Below are 18,471 nucleotides of genomic sequence, written 5' to 3' on the forward strand. Positions count from 1 at the left end.
AGTACATCTAACACAGCTAGTGTAACTAATATTGTGTACTAATAGTACAATGAGTGGCCAACAAATATTGTGTGCTCAGTACATACCAGGCAGTGTGCTAAACACTTTAACTAGATTACCTCAGTTGATCCTCACAACAGCACATGCGGCGGGTACTTTTATTGGCCCCATTTTACAGATGAGGGGAGTGAGGTATAGTCATTTGCCCAGGGCCTTGCAGCTTGTATGCTGGAGCCAGAATATGAAGCCAGGCCGCCTGGGGGACTATATAGCATGTGGTCTTAATCACTCAGCAGTTCAGGGTAGTTCAGTACATTCTATACTTTTCTGTTTTTTTTTTTTTTTTTTTGAGATGGAGTCTTGCTCTGTCGCCCAGGCTGGAGTGCAGTGGTGCAATCTCGGCTCACTGCAACCTCTGCCTCCCAGGTTCAAGTGATTCTCCTGCCTCAGCCTCCCGAGTAGCTGGGACTACAGGCACGCGCCACCACGCCCAGCTAATTTTTGTATTTTTAGTAGAGACAAGGTTTCACTGTGTTGGCCAGGGTGGTCTTGAACTCCTGAGCTCGTGGTCTGCCCACCTCAGCCTCCCAAAGTGCTGGGATTAGAGACGTGAGCCACCGTGCCTGGCCTTTTCTGTGTTTTTTTTTGTTTGTTTTCTTTTGTTTCCTTTTACCTCTAATGAAGACATAGATAAAATGCAGCTCAGGTACAGAAAGTGTCAACTTTCAGGTTGACTCCCAGATTGAGAGCAGGAATGCTGAGGAAAGCAACAGGGTAGGACTTCTCATAGAGTGGTCCTTGGATCATCTGTATTGGGATCTTCGAGGATGTTTATTAAAAACTGAGATCTAGGCTGGGTGCAGTGGCTCACACCTGTAATCCCAGCACTTTGGGAGGCCGAGGTGGGCAGATCACAAGGTCAGGAGATTGAGACCATCCTGGCTAACACGGTGAAAACCTGTCTTTACTAAAAATACAAAAATCAGCCGGGCATGGCGGCGGGCGCCTGTAGTCCTGGCTGATGGGGAGGCTGAGGCAGGAGAATGGCGTGAACCCAGGAGGCGGAGCCTGCAGTGAGCCGAGATCGCGCCACTGCACTCCAGCCTGGGCAACAGAGCGAGACTCCATCTCAAAAACAAACAACCGAGATCTAGGCCAGGCGTGATGGCTCATGCCTGTAATCCCAGCACTTTGGGAGGCTGAGGCGGGGGATCTCTTGAGGTCAGGAGTTCAAGACGAGCCTGGCCAACATGGTGAAACCCTGTCTCTACTAAAAATATAAAAATTAGCTAAGCATGGGGGTGTGCACCTGTACTCTCAGCTACTCAGGAAGAGGAGGTGGGAGAATTGCTTGAACCCAGGAGGCAGAGGTTGCAGTGAGCCGAGATTGCGCCACTGCACTCCAGCCTGGGCAACAGAGTGAGACGGTCTCAAAACAACAACAACAAACAAACAAAACAAAAAACCCTGAGATCTATAGTTGTCACTTGGGCCAATTGAAAGAAGAATTTCTCAAACATTGATGTTTGAGACCTACTGATTTAAGGCTGAATGTCTGGTTCTGGAAGGAAATGGAATCTTGGCTTCTTCAGTCACCACAGTTTGGGTCTTGCTCCTCTGTAAAATTAACAATGTAGGCCGGCACGGTGTAATTACGCCTGTAATCCCAGCACTTTGGGAGTCTGAGGCGGGTGGATCACCTGAGGTCAGGAGTTTGAGACCAGCCTGGCCAACATGGTGGAACCCCGTCTCTACTAAAAATACAAAAATTAGCCAGGCTTTGGTAGCGCATGCCTGTAATCCCGGCTACTAGGGAGGCTGAGGCAGGAGAATTGCTTGAACCTAGGGGGTAGAGGTAGCAGTGAGCCAAGATCACGCCACTGCACTCCAGCCTGGGCGACAGAGCGAGACTCCATTTCAAACAAACAAACAAACAAACAAAACCCAAAACAATAATGTGGTCCGTGCTCTCTTTCTTTCTTTGGGCTCTTGGAGGGGTGGGGTGGGAGGACCAAGAGTGGATAAAATTGCACTTGCCTTTATACCAGAGGAGGCACTGTGAGGCAGCATCTCTTACATTTGCCTTTCATTTATTTTTCTCCCCCAGATGGGTTTCACTTCTCTCTCTGTCCCGTTGGGGAACTTCCCAGCTGAGGACCTCCATGTGGTTTGGTGCTCGGTTGGGCGATGAGCATTGGGAGGGGAGCAGTTGTAGTGACTTCTCTCGGACCTGCCATGTTCTGCCATGGAGGTGGAGTGACATGAAGTTTAGCTGCTTCACCTCAGTCTGCTCAAGAGTGGGGACTGCTGAGAGCAGTGAATGGGGGACAGTGGAATTGCAGCCTGGGATGTGAAACGGGGATCCTGTTACCTGCAGCTGTAGTCTTCATGTGTCCTCATCTTTTGTGACTCCCCTAGGGCCCTGAGCTGAGCAAGACAGACAAACAGGAGGAAGTATTAATCTTTCTGCTTCCATCTCATCCACTAGCAAGTTTGGAGGGCCAATCCAGTTATACCCACTGCCTCGGGTGAGGACATCAGAGAGTTTTATGCAGCTCAGTTTTGGGGATGTTCACACACTCTGGCCTCAGGAAGATCCAGAAGTGAGGGAAAGGCTCTGGGCTGGGAGTGAGGAGGCCTTATTCTGTGTCAGCTAAGCTACCAACTTTCTTTGTTACCATGAGAAAGTCACTCGCTCACTCTGGACAGGAGTTTTCTTATCTGTAAGCTGTTGGATTTGAGTGAGATCATCTTTTGTGTCCTCAAGTTCTGATTCTGTGATTAACAGTGGTAGGTTGAGGCAGGTGTGGCAGAGCCCCGAATGCTGCTTTTTCTGTCACATGTGCCTCCCTCCCCCAAAAGGAACAAGTAGTGAGTTTTATTTGCATCTCTTCTTGAATAGCTCTGTGTTTCTAAGGGCTGAAGAGGCCCACTGTGGGTGTGGTGAGGAGAGTCTGGAGGCAGGAGCTTCCTTTGGCTCTGGGGAAGGACGCCCAGTTGGTAGCTTCCCTGCCATTGCACAGACTTCTCATGTTCCAGTAATAACATGACTTCCCTCCCTGTTCTGCCTGCCTCTCTAATATTCAGTTTCTAGAGTAGGCTATGATTGTTTTGATAGATTTCCCAACTGTTTCCTGCCTATGGGTCTTTGAAGCAAATAGCAGGAAATTCTTTTCATAGCCATCAGGGTCTCTGTTTCATATTTCCCCTTTTCCATAGAACCTGACAGATCCAGGGCACAGAGAGACACATGTGCATGCTCCAGCTCCCAGTATTCATACAGATATGGTGAAGGGTAGGTGGAGTTAGATTCTTACGGTTTGGTTAGTATTGTCTGGGGAGCTCCTGTAACACATGTGAGATTCTGTGTTTTGTGATAATGTCTTGTATGTCACTGCTACTTAAGAGTTTAAGGTGAAGCTTTGTGAGTGTATTACATGTGTCTGGTGCACGCGTGTGGGTCAGAATGTGGATCAGTGGCTGCTGATGTGCTGATGCTGAGAGGAAGTGATTTAGGAGCTGGGCTTGCTCTCTTTATGTTTCTGCTTTTTGTGCAATGTCCTGGTAACTTGTCAGAGGCTGGATAAGATGTTACAAATTTTCTTAATCCAGTCTGAAATCCGCCTTGTTTTATTCCTGGGTATGAATCATGTGAGGGGTTGGGAGGTGGAGGATGAAATTCCCATACCTTCTGAATAGTCCAAGGTCAGTCCTCAGAAATCAGATGTTGGTTATTTAGCCATCACACCCTTAGATTTATGAGTTGGACCTAGAGGATTTGATCGTTTCTGTGACAGAGGTATCATCCTGTTCCCAGAAAACTGGCGACACGTTGACATGCAGGAAATTGGTCAGATTTATGGCTTGTTTCTAACCAACATGTAGGCATTCTGCCCTTTAAAAACAATTAAATTTCACTGATGTTTTTCATGTATCTAACAAGGGCCAGGTGCTGAATTCTCAAAGATAAATAAAATAAGCCGGGCGCGGTGGCTCACGCCTGTAATCCCAGCACTTTGGGAGGCCGAGGTGGGTGGATCACTAGGTCAGGAGTTCAAGACAAGCCTGGCCAAGACGGTGAAACCCCACTTCTACTAAAAATACAAAAATTAGCTGGGCATGGTGGCGGGCACCTGTAATCCCAGCTACTTGGGAGGCTGAGGCAGGAGAATCGCTTGAACCTGGGAGGAGGAGGTTGCAGGGAGCTAAAATCTTGCCAGTGTACTCCAGCCTGGGTGACAGAGTGAGACTTTGTCTAAAAAAAAAAAATATATATATATATATATTTATACACACACACACACGCACACATGCACAGATAGATAGACATAGATATCTATATATATAGGTATCTATCTATATATAAAAATTAGCTGGGCATGGTGGTGCACACTTGTAATCCTAGCTACTCGGGAGGCTGAGGCATGAGAATCACTTGAACCCAGCAGGTGGAGGTTGCAGTGAGCTGAGATCATACCACTGCACTCCAGCCTGGGTAACAGAGTGAGACTCCATCTCAAAAAAAGGGAGGGAGGGGCATTTGTGGAGAAAGATGCACAAGAAATGCTCAGGCCAGGCATGGTAGCACATGCCTGTAATCCCAATCCTTTGGGAGGCCGAGGTGGGAGGACTCCTTGAGCCCAGGAATTCAAGACCAGTCTGGGCAACATAGCGAGACCTTATCTCTAAAAAAAAAAAAAAAAAAAAAAATTAAAAATTTAGCTGAGTATGGTGACACATGCCTGTAGTCCCAGCTACTTGAGAGGCTGAGGCAAGAAGATCACTAGAGCCTTGGTGGTCGAGGCTGCAGTGAGTCATGATTGCCTCACAGCACTCCAGCCTGAGTGACAGAGGGCAGAGTCTGTCTCAAAATAAAAAAATAAAAAAGGCATGCTCAGACCAACTGGTGCCAAATTTTTGTCGGAGGCTCATACATTAAGCTGCTGTCCCCTCCACCACACAGAGGCACAAAGGCAGTGGCAGCTGGGACTTCCTTCCCTGTTTTCTCCCATTCTTCTAATTCTTCATGATGCCCTTTTGTGACTTCTTTCCCCCTTTAATACTGCTTTTGATATCATTTCAGCCTGATGTCACTTGTGTAAAATCACTGGGGGTAGGGTGGGTGAAAATTTTCCAAACCGCACATTCTTTTTTTTTTTGGGACAGAGTCTCACTCTGTTGCACAGGCTGGAGTACCCTGTCACAATCACAACTCACTGCAGCCACAACCTTTTGGGCTTAAGTGACTTTCCTGCCTCAGCTTCCGGAGCAGCTGGCGCATGCGACCACACTTGGCTAATTTTTTGTAGAGACAGGGTCTCACTTTGTTGCCTACACTGGTCTCAAACTCCTGGGCTCATGTGATCCTCCTGCATCAGCCTCCCAAAGTGCTAGGATTATATATCAGCTTGAGCTGCTGTGCTCAGCCCAAACCCCACATTCTTTTTTAATTTTTATTTTTTATTTTTTGAGACAGGGTCTTGCTATATCACCCAGGCTGAAGTGCAGTGGTGTGAACATACCTCACTGCAGTCTCAACCTCCTGGGCTCAAGCGATCCTTCCACCTCAGCCTCCTGGGTAGCTGAGACCACAGGTGTGAGGTGTGTGCCACCACATGTGGCTAACTTTTTAACTTATTTTTGTAGGGACGGGGTCTTGCTATATTGTTCAGATTAGTCTCTAGCTCCTGGGCTCAAGTGATCCTCCTGCCTCAGCCTCCCATAGTGCTGGGATTATAGGCATGAGCCACTGCGTCTGGCCCAAACCCCCAATTTTTTTTTTTTTTTTTTTTTTGAGACGGATTCTCTGTCGCCTAGGCTGCAATGCGATGGTGTGATCTCAGCTCACTGCAATCTCTGCCTCTTGGGTTCAAGTGATTCTCCTGCCTCAGCCTCCCTAGTAGCCAGGATTACAGGTGCCCACCACCACACCCAGCTAATTTTTGTTTGTATTTTTAGTAGAGACAGGGTTTCACCATATTGGCCAGGATGGTCTCGAACTCCTGACCTCAGCTGATCCACCCACTTGGGCCTCCCAAAACGCTGGGATTACAGGTCTGAGCCACCACGCCTGGCCCCAAACCCCACATTCTTAATGGCAGCTCTGGGCCCTACATAATTTCACTTCTTCAGGGTGACCCTGGGAACTTAATTCTAACTTGGGTCCTATTGTAGCTCTTTAACCACCCCAACAGCTCTGTAAGTATAGTTCAGCTTGAGAGAAAGAGACACAGAGAGAGAAACTTCAAGCACTGGGTGTTTGGTGCCTTCGGAGTCAGACAGACTGGACCTGGATTTAAATCCACTTTGTTCTCTATTATCTGCGTGATCTTGGACAACTGACTTAAGCTCTCTAGGGCTCAATTGCGACATTTGTAAAATGAAGATGATACCATGTAATAGTTATAATAGCTACTGTATTGAGCACTTTATATTTATTAATACAGTTAATCCCCATATATCTCTAGGAATTAGGTACTATTGTAGTTGTCATTTCTCAGATAAGAAAACTGAGGCATAGAGAGGTTAAGCAGCATGCCAACAGTAACACAATTCTTAAGTTGTGGAGCTGGGATTCTGAACATGGAAGCCCAACCTCAGAGCCTGTGTCCTTAACTACTGCAGTGGACTATAGTCCACAGAATGTTAACAAGGATTGAGGTGGGGGGAAAAAAAAAGCCCCCCAAAAACACAAAGCATTTAAAGCACCAGGTATAGAGCTTGGCAATAAGTTATTAAATTACATAACTGATGGCAGTAAATGGCAGCTGTTGCCACCAGGGTAGAAAAGCCTGTTTTCCAAGCTGTGTTTCCCCATGGGCACATGGAGGATGTGGCCCTCAGTCAGGGCAAGGCAGGAGAAAGATGGGTCTTCCCGCTGTCCAGGGTTTGCAAGGTGTCAGGGCTTCTTCCACTCCGACTCTGTTAGACAGTTTGTTGGCAAAAGTCTTGTTTCTCTAATCCCAAAGTTGCCTAACAGGCCCCGAAAGGAAAACACAGGAGCAGGGTGGCCATAGGAAAGGGCTTCCCTTCCAGTGAGCCAGTTGCTCAAGAATCACTTTTCTCACTGCTTCAGAGGAATCTGGCTTTTTGTATCCTGCTGTCTTACCCATTTGGTCAGGGCTCCCGGATAAGCTACCTGGGGAACAGAGTGGGGCCTCTGCCTAAATTGGCACAAGGTGAAGAGTCAATGCCAAGAAACAAAGGAGACTCTGCAGGGACCTGGGGAAACCCAAATCTGGGCTTCAGGGGAAGGGAGCATCAAGCCTGCTCTGATTCTTTGTCATGTATACTTTGGCCCTCTGCCTGGGCTTGTGAATGTCTTGGTTAGTCACTGAGCAGTTCGGGCGCACCTCTCCCATTCAAGACACCAACTGGGTTAGAGGCAGCATGGTTTTTGGCTAAAGGTTTTTATGGAAGCCGAGGAACCTGCATTTCACTATAGCTCTGCCACTTTTTAGTTAAGTTGTGTGATCTTGACAGTTTACTCTTTTGTGAGCCTCACTTTTCTCATTTGTGAGAAAATTATGAAGATCTTTTTTGAGACAGAGTCTCATTCTGTTACCAGGCTGGAGTGCAGTGGCTTGATCACAGCTCACTGTAGCCTCGTCTTCCTGGGCTCAAGCAATTTTCCCATCTCAGCCTCCCAAGTAGCTGGGACTACAGATGTGTGCCACCATGCCTGGCTAATTTTTAAATTTCTTGTGGAGATGAAGTCTCTCTATATTGCCCAGGCTCGTCTGAAACTGCTGGGCTCAAGCAGTCCTCCCACCTCAGCCACCTAAAGTTCTGGAATTATAGGCGTGAGCCACCGTGCCTGGCTGAATTATGAGGATCAAACGACATCACGTACACAAAGGCCTTAGAACAGCAACTTGGCCGGGCGTGGTGGCTCACGCCTGTAATCTCAGCACTTTGGGAGGCAGAGGTGGGCGGATCATGAGGTCAGGAGATCGAGACCATCCTGGCTAACACAGTGAAACCCCGCCTCTACTAAAAATACAAAAAATTAGCTGGGCGTGGTGGCAGGCACCTGTAGTCCCAGCTACTCGGGAGGCTGAGGCAGGAGAATGGCGTGAACCCGGGAGGCGGAGCTTGCAGTGAGCCGAGAGCACGCCACAGCACTCCAGCCTGGGCGACAGAGCAAGACTCCGTCTCAAAAAAAAAAAAAAAAAAAGAACAGCAACTTACACATTATAGATGCTCAGTAAATGCTCACAGTCACAGGTTAGGTGCAGTTGGGAGCTGTGGAGAAATATAAAGTACAATCTCTTGCCTTTAAGGAGGTTGCAGTCTAGATGGGGTGAGAGGTAATAAGATAGAAAATCATGTAAATCACAATGTTGGGAATGCATGTAACATAATACTGGCTGGTTGTGCGCAGTGGTATTATTGTAGCCAATGAGGTTTATCCGAGGTGCAATTATTGTGAATGGGAAACTTTCGCAATAACATCAGCCAACAAGTGTCATGGACTGTGAAGGCTTTGGGAGTTCAGAGCTATGAGAGCTGCCCCATGGGCTAAGCCAGGGAAGGCTTTCTGAACAAGTGAGTGCTGCAAACCTGCAAAGTTGGAGAGGAAGGTGGAGGGACACTCCAGAAAAAGAACAGAATGAGGCCAAGTAGCATAAGTTCAGAGGATAGGAAGAAAACAGATTGGAACCAAGGGCTTGTAGGGGACATGAGAGGGAAATGAGATTGAATAGGTGGGTTGAGGTCAGGTTGTAAAGAGCTTTGAATGCCATGCTAAGGAGTTTGGAATTTATCTGAAGGTTTTTGAGGAGGGGAATGATGTTCATATTGTGACCCTGATTTGGCCATGTATTCTTTTAATTTCTCTGGACCTTAGATCCCTTATCTATACAGTAAGAAGTTTGGATCATGTGATTGTAGAGGAGTTTCTCTAGCTAGAGAGTTTATGATTCTATGATACAGGAAGACTATTTTATTTTTGTCTTTATTTATTTATTTATTTTTGAGATGGCGTCTTGCTCTGTCACCAGGCTGGAGTGCAGTGGTGTGTGATCTCGGCTCACTGCAACCTCCGCCTTCCCGGGTTCAGCAATTCTTGTGCCTCAGCCTCCCGAGTAGCTGGGATTACAGACACACGCCACCACGCCTGGCTGATTTTTGTATTTTTAGTAGAGATGGGGTTTCACCATGTTGGCCAGGCTGGTCTTGAACTTGTGATCTTCCTGCCTTGGCCTCCCAAAGTGCTAGGATTACAAGCGTGAGCCACCGCACCTGGCCAGGAAGATTATTTTAATGATAAAATGCAGAATCGGTATGAAGGGTAAAAACTGTAGGTGGAGGATTGTTTAGAAAGTCATTGCAATATCAGAGAAGAAGCCTCTTTTAAGAGACTCTGTGTGTGGGTGAGGAAGGCCTTTATTGTATGTTATAGATACTTTGACATTATAACTCTATTAACAGTTTGAGTTCTGCAAGATACATCTCAGGAGACACCTAACTTGGGGCACCTGGAGAAGTGGATAGATAGATAAAATGTTTCAGGAAAGGAGTGATTATTTGGTAGGCTTCAGGTTTATACCATTCCTGTTCTGAAATAACCTAAGAAGGGCAGAAATAACATTATTGCTTCTCTTTAGATGTTTTGTATAATTTTTCAATTTATAAAATAGTTTCACAGGTATTATCACATTTGCTTTTCACCAGAGTCTCCTGAGGGAGGTTAGGCAGGTGCTTTCTCAGAGTTTTTTTATTTTTTCCCCCCCCCTCAAATCTAGGCCTCTTCATTCTTTCTTTTCCTTTCTCTTTTCTTTTCCTATTCTTCCTCCTCCTCCTCCTTCCCCCTCCCCCTCCTCTCCCTCCTCTTCCTCCTCCTCCTCCTTCTTCCTTCTCTCTTCTTTCTTCTTTGTAGAGACAGAGGCTAGTCTTGAACTCCTGGGCTTAAGTGATCTTCCCACCTTGGCCTCCCAAAGTGTTAGGATTACAGGCATGAACCACTGCATCTGGAGTTACTGATTTTTTTAGTATCTGGCCAGATACTATTTGTATTATAGACACCTATAAACCAAAGAGTGCCTGAGACAGATCTCAATCAATTTAGAGGTTTATTTTGCCAAGGTTGAGGATGCTGAAGATGCACCTGGAGAAAAAGAGCCATGTTGCAGTAGGATCTGTGGCCTTGCTTTTTCCAAAGAGGGTTTTGAGGACTTCTGTATATACATATTATATATATATTATGTATTATATATATTTTATATATATATATATATTTTTTTTTTTTGGATACGGAGTCTCGCTCTGTTGCCCAGGCTGGAGTGCAGTGGCACGATCTCGGGGCTCACTGCAAGCTACGCCTCCCGGGTTCACGCCATTCTTCTGCCTCAGCCTCCTGAGTAGCTGGGACTACAGGTGCCCGCCACCATGCCTGGCTAATTTTTTTTTTTTTGTATTTTTAGTAGAGACAGGGTTTCACCGTGTTAGCCAGGATGGTCTCAATCTCCTGACCTCGTGATCCGCCCCCCTCGGCCTCCTAAAGTGCTGGGATTACAGGCGTAAGCCACCGTGCCCGGCCGAGGACTTCAATATTTAAAGGAGAAAGAACAGGCAGGAGGAGGAGGAGGAAAGAAAAAGAAAGGGGAGGGTAGGCAGTGAGGCAAACAGTTACATTCTTGGGAGGCTTTGATTAGCACTCAGTGAATTCACATTTTACATGTGAAAAGAAAGGAATGGAGGGGAAGTCAATTATGCATTTATCTAGTGCTCAATAGATCTACATTTTACATAAGATAATGTAAGCCTGTGAAATTACAGCTATCTGTTTAGGAACAAAAAGAAGGCAGTTTCTGCATGACTCAGTTCCCAAGCCTAACTTTTGCCTTTGGCATAGTGAATTTGGGATCCCAAGATTTTATTTTCCTTTCACAAACTCAATACATTGATTAAGTTTAAGACTTCACCATGTGCCTCACACATGGAATCCAGTAAATGTTTGGTGCTATTTATTCATTCATTGAATTCCTTAATAAGCATGTAGTTTCCTGAATGCCTGCTAGATACTAAGCACTATATTAGGTACTAAGTGTATTAATGGAAATAAAAACATGGTGGCCCTTAAGGAGCTCATAGTCTTATAAAGGAGACAAGTCAAACAGTTACAGAACAGAATGACAAGCATGGGTCAGGCACGGTGGCTCATGCCTGTAATCCCAGCACTTTGGGAGGCTGAGGCAGTTGGATCACCTGAGGTCAGGAGTTTGAGACTAGCTTGGCCAACATGGAGAAACCCCATCTCTACTAAAAATACAAAAATTAGCCAGGCGTGATGATGGGCGCCTGTAATCCCAGCTACTTGGGAGGCTGAGGCAGGAGAATTGTTTGAACTCGGGAGGTAGAAGTTGCAGTGAGCTGAGATCGTGCCATTGTACTCCAGCCTGGGCGACAAGGGCGAGACTCTGTCGCAAAAAAAAAAAAAAAAAGAATGACAAGCGTTATGATTAAAGGACAAATCAAGTGTTACAGGAGCATAAGGGAGGGCTTACTAACTCATCCTGGGATGAGAATGCTGAGAACAGAGAAACCTTTTCTTCTCTTTTCTTTCTATTTTTAAGAGCTAAGTTCTGAAAGAGGAGTAGAAATTGAGAGGAGGGCCGTCTAGGGAGAAGGAACAATACACGCAAAGTCTGTGATGTGAGGGAGTGCAGTCAGTGATGTGTTCAGGGAACTGCAAGTAGCTGAGCCTGTTGTCACAGAGAGTACACAGGCACAGTGATTAGAAATAATCAGGGACCAGATTACGAAGAGCCTGGTATGCTTGGTGAAGAAGTTTAGATTTTATCCTCAAGGTGATGGAGAACTACACCTAGATTTTAGGCAGGGTATTGATGTAACCACCCAACGGGTTCTTCCTGCCTGCTGTACAAATAATGACCACAGCATTGCAGTAAAGAAAGAGTTTATGGGGTGGGACGAAAACGTTTAATTGACACAAGGCTGGCCACACCACATGGGAGATGGAGTTGTTATTCAAATCAACCTCATCTTCAGCTCATAGGTTAGAGGTTTTTCTTTTTTTCCTATTTTATTTTATTTTATTATTATTATACTTTAAGTTTTAGGGTACATGTGCACAATGTGCAGGTTTGTTACATATGTATATGTGTGCCATGTTGGTGTGCTGCACCCATTAACTCGTCATTTAGCATTAGGTATATCTCCAAATGCTATCCCTCCCCCCTCCCCCCAGGTTAGAGGTTTTTCAAAGGCAGTTTGGGGGAAGGGGTTGGAGTGCTTGCTGCTGATTGGTTTGGGTGGAGATGAAATCATAGGATCTTGAAGCTGCTCTCTTGAGCGAGTTGCTTCTGGCTAGGGCCACAGGAGTGGAGCTGGCAGGTCCAGGTGGAGCTCTGGGTGTCAGACATGCAAATAACCTGAAAAGATATCTCAAAAGGCCAATCTACAACAGTGATGTTATGTGCAGGACATATCTGGTGACCAGTCTACAGCTTAGCAGAATTCAGGTTCCTCTCCTCCCTCTAGCCTGATGGCCTTTCATTAGCTTTACAAAGGTGGTTGAGTTTTGGGGAAGGTTTCTTATCATTTAAACTATAAACTAAATGTCTCCCAAAGTTAGTTTAGCCTAAGCATAGGAATGATTAAGGGAAAGGCAAGATGGGGGAGCATGGGTTAGATAAGATCTCTTACTGCCATATTTTTTTCGCTGTTATAATTTTTCCAAAGGCAGTATCATTGACATTAGCAGACTTGTGTTTTAGGGTGATCTCTTTGACTGTCAAAGTGGAGGACAGATTGAATCAATGAGTTAGGGGAAGATGAAGCCCAGAAGCAGGATAAGTTGCGTTAGCTGTGATTGCTGCTTTCTTCTCTGGGATGCCCCTTTCCATCTTTACAGATCTTGCCTGTAGTACTTGCCATAGCACCAGGCAAATAGAAGGCATTTTACATCACATCATGTGTTGGTTACTCCACTGCTGTGGCTTGTGCTAACAGTGACTGGGGCACTGATTTGAAAGTAAAGTGAGCACCCTTTTTCCTGTGGTCACAAATCAGGCAAAATTGCTTTCTTGGTTAGAACTGACATGGAAGATACACACACACACACACACACACAAATACACACACACATACACACACACACACATATATTTTTTGAGACAGTCTCACTCAATCGCCCAGGTTGGAGTGCAGTGGTGTGATCTTGGCTCACTGCAGTCTCCGCCTCCTGGGTTCAAGCAATTCTTCTGCCTTAGCCTCCTGAGTAGCTGGGATTACAGGCGTGCGCCACCACGCCCAGCTAATTTTTGTATTTTCAGTTGAGACGAGGTTTCACCATGTTGGCCAGGCTGGTCTTGAACTCCTGACCTCAAATGATCCCCCTACCTCAGCCTCCCAAAGTGCTGAGATTACAGGCGTGAGCCATCGTGCCCAGCCAGAAGATATGTTTGACTCATCTCAAGATGTCTCCATAGGCATTTTCCATTTTGTGAAGAGTCTTTGTTCCAATGTTGACAGTGGGTTCCTTTAGGGCAGGAAACATATTTTTATTCATTTTTGTAGTCCCTGGACTTATCACAATACATGATACATACTAGGCAATGATAGATATTTGTTTCATGAATTTGAAATTCATGTTTTGTATTTGAAATATGTTTCATGAAATATGCTGTAAATGTTGATTAGGTGCTCAGATTCCCCCTCAAAAGCCTTTTAAATCTAGAGCCTAATGGGGTACTGGGCATATCTAAGGTCTGAGAAGGAGGGAAACTCTAGGAAATGGCAGGAATTAGCAGAATGGAAGTAAGTTACTTCCCAGAAGTATTTAGCAGTCGAACTGAGACAGTTTCAGAAAGATTCTGGGCCAAAGGTTTTTAGAAAGACCTACTGGGGAGATTGGGAAGTTCTGAATTCTTTTTGCTACCTACTGTTATACAAATCGCTTTTGTTCTTCCTCATATACTTTAAAATACATTTGGCTGGCACACTGGCTGATGCCTGTAATCCCAACACTTTGGAAGGCCAAGGTAGGAAGATTGCTTGAGGCCAGGAGTCCAAGAGCAGCCTGGGCAACACAGCAAGATCTCCATTAAAAAATTAGCCAGGTGTGGTGGCATGCACCTGTTGTCCCAGCTACTTGGGAGGCTGAGGTGAGAGGATCACTTGAGCCCAGCAGGTCAAGGCTGAGTGAGCCATGATTATACCACTGCACTCCAGCCTGGGTGACAGAGTGAGAACTTGTTTCTGGAAAAAAAAAAAAAAAAAAAAAAAGAATAAAATTGGCAGGGTGCGGTGGCCCACACCTATAATCCCAGCACGTTGGGAGGCTAAAGTGGGAGGATCACTTGAGCCCAGGAGTTCTAGAGCAACTTGAGCAATGTAGAGAGACCTTGTCTTTTTTTTTTTTTTTTTCTTTTGAGACAGAGTCTCTTTCTGTCACTAGGCTGGAGTGCAGTTGTGCGATCTCGGCTCACTGCAACCTCCGCCTCCTGGGTTCAAGCGATTCTTTTGCCTCAGCCTCCCCAGTAGCTGGAACTACAGGCATGCACCACCACACCCAGCTAATTTTTGTATTTTTAGTAGAGACAGGGTTTCACCATGTTGGCCAGGATGGTCTCGATCTCTTGACCTCGTGATCTGCCTGCCTCGGTCTCCCAAAGTGTTAGGATTACAGGCGTGAGCCACCACGCCTGGCTGAGACCTTGTCTTTACAAAAAATAAACAAAATTAGCTGGGCATGGTGGTGCACACCTATAGTTCCAGCTACTTGAGAGGCTGAAGTGAGAAGATCACTTGTGAGCCCAGGAGGTCAAGGCCTCAGTGAGCCAAGATCGTATCACTGCACTCCAGCCTGGGCAACAGAGTGAGACCCCATCTAAATATAAATGAATTAATAAATAAATAAATAAATAAATAACAGTTAAACTACATGACTTGCCATGGTTTCCTGATTCTTTGTCTTTTGATGTTTCCTTTCTTCGTTAGGAATGTTTTTTCCTTTATGCCATTGTCATCATTCTTCAGTGCCCTGCTGAAATGCTTTTCATGAAACCTTATGGAAAAAATAATCTCTCCCTACCGAAGTCATCTCAATTTTTAGACCCCCTTGTGGTACTTAATGCTCTCTACCTAGAATTATATATGGGTTATCATTCTTACACTAGAAGGAAGGAATCATATGTAATTTAGCTATGAGTATTCCAGAGTGTCTAGCACAGGTCTTTGTAAATGTTGAATGGACAATGTGGCTGAGCTGTATTACTAACTTAGTGTTATGGTTACTTTCACTTGTCAACCTAGCTGGACCATGACATGCCCAGGGATTTGGTCAGACATTATTCTGGGTGTTTTTTTTTTTTTTTTCCCCCAAGATGGAACCTTGCTCTGTCGCCCAGGCTGGAGTGCAACGGCGTGATCTCGGCTCACTGCAACCTCCACCTCCCAAGTTCAAGCAATTCTCCTGCCTCAGTCTCCTGAGTAGCTGGGATTACAAGCTCATGCCACCACACCTGGCTAATTTTTGTGTTTTTAGTAGAGACGGGGTTTCTACATGTTGGCCAGGCTGGTCTTGAACTCCTGACCTCATGATCTGCCTACCTTGTCCTCCCAAAGTGCTGGATTACAGGCCTGAGCCACTGCTCCCAGCCTATTCTGGGTATTTCTGTGAAGATATTTTTGCATGAGATTAAGATTTAAATTGATAGATTGAATAAAGTAGATTGCTCTCCCTAATATGGGTGGGCCTCATCCAATCAGTTGAAGGCCTGAATAGAATAAAAAGACTTATCCTCCCTTGAGGAAAGGAATTCCTCCTGCCTGACCACTTTCAAACTGGGATATTGACTTCTTCCTGTCTCCAGACTCAAACTGAATCATCACCTCTTGAGCCTTGCTGGCCTTTGGACTGAAACTATACAACTGGCTCTCTTGGGTCTCTAGCTTTCCAGCTCACCCTGAAGCTCTTGGGACTTGTCAGCCTCCATAATTTTGTGAGATAATTCTTTATAATAAAGCTCTTTTTATACACACACACACACACACACACACACACACACACACACACATCTTGTTCTGCTTCTCTGGAGAACCCTACTACACTTGGGTTCTAAATGTTAGAAGTATCCCAGGGAAGGGAAAAGAGTCCTATCTACCATTCCTGGCACAGGATTAACATGAGGCACACTTTAAAAATGATGCTTACCTTTGATATCTTTTCATCTCTTGAACCCTTTTTATGAACTCTTCTCCCTCTTCTAAGATTTAAGGTATATAGGACTTTGATGCTACCCTTATCCCTCTACTTTAATATCTGATCCAGGCCTATCTTCTTCCTCATTTATGGCCCAAATTTCCTTTTGGCCCAAATTTCCTTTGCTTTTGAGTCATTTTCCCAATCCTACCCATTCCCATTAAAGCTCCCAACTCAGTGTGTTAGATGGAAGCTGGGTGGTGAGGGAAAAGTAGTTTGTACAAGTGATTCATGTATAGCTGAAAGCTCTGTAATCTTCTCAGAATCATTTGCTAGATGAATTGGATGAAATACCATGTAGTTTAATAAAGTGGGATGAAAATTTTAGGCAGAGTGGGGGTAAAATCTTTGAGTAACTGCCCAGTGGGAGTTACTCAACCCTACCTGGAGTCAGTCCTAGGGTTAGCATTCCTGTGCGCTTACTGCTTTGACAGATTCTTCCCTTTTCCATCTTTGAAACCAGTTTCACCAGGGGCGGTGGCTCACGCCTGTAATCCTAGCACTTTGGGAGGCTGAGGAGGGCGGATCACCTGTGGTAGGGAATTTGAGACCAGCCTGACCAACATGGAGAAACCTCGTCTCTACTAAAAATATGAAATTAGCTGGGCGTAGTGGTACATACCTGCAATCCCAGCTACTCAGGAGGCTGAGGCAGGAGAATCACTTGAACCCGGGAGGCAGAGGTTGCGGTGAGTGGAGATCGCACCATTGCACTCCAACCTGGGCAACAAGAGACTGTCTCAAAAAAAAAAAAAAAAAAGAAAAAAAAAAAACACCACAGTTTCTCTCAAAACATTAACAAACAAGCACTCCCACAGAAGTAGCAATGGAGATTCTACTGCTAGCATAGGAAGAGAGAAAGAAGGAAACCATTAGCAGTCTCCACTGGATTTTTCTAAGTTAGCAACTATTTATAGTTTTGAAAGTCCTATTTTAGAAGAATATGATTTGTTTAAAAGATGATGAGCAAATCAGTAGTTTTATATTATATGTGGTCATAAGCAGAGAAAAGACCTGGTTATAGGAGAGCAGATTTTAATGCGGTATGGAGGCATTATGTTTGAAATGTTGATAAATCAAATCTGTCGTGAAGCTGGTCTGGCTTAAAATACTTAGGATCTGTCTTATCTTCAGCTAGTTCTTCCCTTCCAGATTTTGAAACCAGCGCAATTGTCCCACAGGACTAATGTTTACAGGTTTTTTTAATAAACATAGAAATTGACCTTCCCTAGTCTTAGAACTCTAAACTTGTATCTGTCTCATCTGAGTTCCTTCCTTAGGAAACCTACCCTCAGGCAAGGAACTGAAACCCATCAGATCCTCACACCCAGACAATGAGATACCAGACTCCTCATCCATCGTGACTGCTTCCCTACCCCTCCCTAATTTCTGTTTTCCCACCTTCCCTGCTATATAAACTCCCCAGTTTCAGTCTGTCAGAGATTGATCTGAGACTTTATCTCCTGTTGTCCTTCACCGCAGCACTGGATTCAAGCCCTCCTTCCTGGAAATACTTGTTGACTCAGTGACTGGCATTCTATGCGGCAAACCGCAGGACTAGGCTGAATGCTTGGTATTTCAGTAATAATTTCCTGTGAGAAGGAAGGAAGTAGTTAGAAGAAAGAGCATGATCGTAATAGGAAACTAAAAACTCTGCATCTATTTCAATATTTCAATATTTAAATATATTTAAGCCTGTCTTATATTTAAAAATCCCCCTTTTGAACTCTACTTCTCTTACTGGCTTCTACCATATCACTCTCTTCTTTTTTTAGAAACAAACATTTATTTATTTATGCTTATTATTTTTTTTTGAGACAGTATCTCGCTCTGTTGCCCAGGCTGGAGTGCAGTGTTGCAATCTCGGTTTACCGCAACCTCCTACCGAGTTCAAGCAATTCTCCTGCCTCAGCCTCTCAAGTAGCTGGGACTACAGGCATGTACCACCACGCCCGGCTAATTTTTGTATTTTTAGTAGAGACGGGGTTTCACCATATTGGCCACGCTGGTCTCAAACTCCTTACCTCAGGTGATCTGCTCTCCTCGGCCTCCCAGATTGCTGGGATTACAGGCTTGAACCACCGTGCCTGGCCTAAACTAATACTTAAAAAGAGTTTATAGTTACTATCTCCATTTACTTATCTCCCATCTACTCCTGAGCATCCTAGAGTAGATTTATTCCCGTTGTGCAACCAAAACTACTCTTACCAGCGTCACCAATGATGACACAGTTGCAAAATAGA

At 45.1% G+C, this 18,471-nt stretch overlaps 1 protein-coding gene and 1 non-coding gene across 2 annotated transcripts in view; both read left to right on the forward strand.

Moving 5' to 3' along the window:
* The window catches only part of LOC100976543 (CEA cell adhesion molecule 6), a 910,921-nt gene that overhangs the window by 703,488 nt on the left and 188,962 nt on the right, over positions 1–18,471 (forward strand). The window lies entirely within an intron of this gene.
* On the forward strand, positions 8,372–8,505 carry LOC129394847 (U4 spliceosomal RNA). Its single transcript, XR_008622212.1, has one exon. It is a non-coding gene; the product is annotated as a U4 spliceosomal RNA (small nuclear RNA).

Source organism: Pan paniscus, chromosome 20, assembly GCF_029289425.2.
Source record: "Pan paniscus chromosome 20, NHGRI_mPanPan1-v2.0_pri, whole genome shotgun sequence".
In the NCBI taxonomy this organism is placed as follows: Eukaryota; Metazoa; Chordata; class Mammalia; order Primates; family Hominidae; genus Pan; species Pan paniscus.